General features: G+C 36.1%; 1 pseudogene; it reads left to right on the top strand.

The window, feature by feature from the left end:
* The first annotated feature begins 626 nt into the window (after positions 1-626).
* LOC131066837 (chaperonin CPN60-2, mitochondrial-like) lies at positions 627-1,315 on the top strand (annotated as a pseudogene).
* The last annotated feature ends 2,634 nt before the right edge of the window (positions 1,316-3,949 follow it).

Below are 3,949 nucleotides of genomic sequence, written 5' to 3'. Positions count from 1 at the left end.
AAAATGCAGCAATACGAGATTCGCACAAAATGGATTGGTTTAAAAGCCGATAGAAACTTCCAAGCAAATGCAACTTGCAGGGTTCATTGCAAAGGTGTGATCTCATGAAATATATGCTTCGAGAGACTGCCGAGCAAATGCAACTGGGAGACACAAAGTCGAGTTCCATTAATTTTCCATGGCTCTCCCTGTCTGTGTTGAATACGTAGTTTTGAAACAATTTATGGCAATTCACCAAAGCAAGAGATAGAGGAATTTTATCAAGCACTGTGGTTGCATCCGTCCTGGAGATGCACAGGATCAATTTGTTGGAAGACTTCTAAAAAAAAATTATTTCAAAATTGGTTAGAAGTATATATGTTGCTTTAAATCCTAAACCCTAACCCGACGGTGGTTTCTATAAATATCTCGAATTCAAATTTTGCAGCATATTTCTTCTATATTTTTTATTGTCGCGAAGTTCTGACCAGTTTACACACTGACGTTTTAGCTTTTCAAATTTTGATCTCTAATAGTCATTTATTTTCTTATTATTTCTCGAGCGCCAAAGCAGCAGGTGGACTTGTTTCTAGAGTTGGGAACAGAAACTCGCGCGCTCATCTGCAGATATGGGTGGAGTAGAGATCCGTTTTGGAAGTGAAGCACGCATTGCAATGTTGCAAGGTGTGGAACAACTTGCAGATGCAGTGAAGGATCGCAATGTCATTAAAGAACAAAGTTTTGGATCCCCAAAGGTCACTAAGGATGGTGTCACTGTTGCAAAAGGCATTGATTTTAAAGATAAAGTGAAGAAAATTGGTGCAAGCCTTGTCAAGCAAGTTGCTAATACAACGAATGATGTAGTTGGAGATGGTACAACATGTGCAACTGTACTTACTCGGGCAATATTCACAGAGGACTATAAATCAGTAGCAGCTGGTATGAATGCAATGGACTTAAGGTATGGTATTAACATGGTAGTTGATGCTGTTGTAAAACGTCTGAAAAGCAGGGCACGAATGATAAGTACATTTGAAGAAATTGCTCAGCTAGGGACCATCTCAGCAAATAGTGACAAAGAGATAGGCGAATTACTTGCTAGAGCAATAGAAAAAGTTGTAAAGGAAGGAGTGATTACTGTTGCGAAGTAGTGGAGGGAATGAAGCTTGACACGGGTTATATATCTCCATATTTTATTACGAACCAAAAGACTCAGAAATGTGAAAAGGAAAATCCTCTGGTTTTGATATATGAAAAGAAAGTGTCAAGCTTGCAAGAGGTAGTTTGAATTATGGAGCTAGCTCTTGATACTTTAAGTGCAAATTTGGATACATGAGTAATGGATTCATTGAATACAAAGGGCAGGCTTAAAATACAGGAGCTAATTTAGGACAATAAATTATATTTAAAATTTCCCTAAATATAATCTTGTGTTGTAGAAGAAGAAAAATATAAAGTGATCGCAGAAAATATATTTATTGACAAGACTATAGCATCTCGGGCAAATGCAATTGGCAGATGTAAAACCAATTTATGAAAGACCTAAAAATATGGACCCTAAAATGAAATATATATATATATATATATAATATTATATCAGTTCTCTAATGATATTCATTTCTAGTAAATGAATGCTGTTTTAAATTCTCCTATGAAAGAATTGTTGATTGGTTCACAATAATCTAATAAAACAAGATCATTTGTGACGACCATATCCTTGTGATTTTATTGATTGGTCATTTCAAGGAGAAGTTAAACTCAATAAAACTTATTGTTGTGGGAAACAGTGGTTCTAATAGCATAGAGGGTTAGATAAGTTGACAGATCCATCCAAGGGGTGGGTTTAAAAATTGTCTCACAGGGGTTATATGTGAGATTCTAGAAAGGAGTGACTATATAGCCCAAGAGATAGGAAGGCACTGATCAGTTATCAAATCATACTTAATTTTATTCAAAACATTTACCTTTTTTAGTTTCAGATTGAAGATACAAGTAGGATATAAGTGTAGGAAGTAGGAGCAAATAGAAGTTAGAAGAAGCTAAAGAATAGATAACTTTATCTTAGAAGCAATTGCCACTTGAAGATAAATATTAGAATCAGCATACACTGTAAAGTATAATCTACTATAAAAAGCATCAGCCTGAGGAAGTCAGTTGGTGAATAGGTATACCCGCCTAGGTCCTATAGAGCCTGAAGTGTAGAGAGTGAGTAATCCAAAGGGTTCACTCTATCAGTTGGCCAAGTCTGTTGGAAGGTTCGAAAATAAAGCTTGGCATCCTTTTAGAACTTTCCAATCTGTTGATTTGGGAACCAACAAAACCATCTATAATAATCAATTCACCCAATAAAATACCAATATCAAAAGATATCCCTCCTATCATTGAATGTAAATTGTGGGATTAGAATGGCAACAAGAGAAATTAGTAGTAGAAAAAATATGTCCATCTTCTCATAGAAATCTTGAGGAGCCTATTCAAGACCATATAATGAATATTGAAGCGTACAAACAAGTGAAGAATCATGTACAAAACCTTGTGGCTACTCCATAAAGATATCCTCGTGAAGATAATCATGCAAGAAGGCACTCTTCACATCCATCTAATATACGAACTGCCTTGTGAATTTTCAAGAGAAAGTAAAATGCAAATGGAATCCATCTTGGAAACAAGAGAAAAGGTCTTAGAATAATCTATACCCTTAGCCTATGAACAATTAGACAAGCCTTATACTTATCGATGAAACCATCTGAACATATTTGGTATGATACACCCACTTATATTACACCAACTTTATTCCTTTTAAGAAGAGGAACAAGATCCTAAGTGTGATTCTTCATTAGTAAAAAATACTCCTTTGCCACAGCTATATTCTAGTGAGGAATACTTTTTATATCTAAAAAATTCTGAGGATCATTTGAAATGTCTTGATTCACAAGAGAAACCCCAAAAAGATGCAAATAAGTATGATGGGAATCTGAAGGATCACCTACCCAATCTCCAATTACATCAACAGTAACATGGGCCCACTTGGGAAGTGGAGGTGGAGGTGGTAGGGTTTGAACTGGAACAACTTCCTCATGCTTAGAAGGCAAATAATCCATAAGAGATGAAGGAGGAGGAGTAGGAAGTGACAAATAAGTTGGTGATGAAGAGTCCATTAGAGGATAGTGATCATCAAACTAGACATCTTCTAAAACAAAACCTCTCTAGAAATAGGATCAAACAACTCGTACACCTTGGAATCCTCACAATAGCTAAGAAATATTAGTGATTAGATTTTCCTCTCCATGACTTTCGTTTGCGTATCAAGATTAAATGCCCAAGCCTCACTCCCAAATACTCTAAATTAAGACACATCAAGCTTGACATGGGGCCAAGCCTCCTCAAGATTCAAATATTGGAATGCCTTGTGAGGCATCCAATTTTGAATGTAATTAGCGCAATTCAATCCCTTATCCCGAAAATCAACATCTATATCCCAATATTGAATCATGCAATTAGCCATATCCCATAGTGTTTTGTTCTTCACCTTGACAACACCATTTGATTGAGGAGTATAAGGAATTGTAAGCTGGTGTAAGATGCCATGCTCAGTGTAAAAGTCTCGAAATGCCTAATTGACATACTCCCCCCATTATTTGTGTGTATCTACCTAATAGAAAGACCAAAATGATTTTGCATAAATTCCTTGTACCTCTTGAAGGAATCAAAGACATCACTCTTGTACTTAAGAAAGTACATTCATGTATGTTTGGATAAGTCATCAATGAATTTGAGCACATACTTGGCCCCTAAAAAAAGAGGGAATCAGAAAGGACATGAGGTCTCTATGAACTAACTCAAAGCCTGTACCTTATCATAGTGAGCTCTACCTAAAGGAAAAAAATCTAAGTAATGTTTACCAAGTACACAACCTCGAAAAACACCATTTGTGCAAGAAATCTTAGGTACACCAGGCACCAAAGACTAG

The sequence above is a fragment of the Cryptomeria japonica genome, chromosome 8, assembly GCF_030272615.1.
Source record: "Cryptomeria japonica chromosome 8, Sugi_1.0, whole genome shotgun sequence".
Lineage (NCBI taxonomy): Eukaryota > Viridiplantae > Streptophyta > Pinopsida > Cupressales > Cupressaceae > Cryptomeria > Cryptomeria japonica.
Note: the sequence above shows the minus strand (reverse complement) of the source record. Positions and strands in the feature narration are given on the sequence as shown.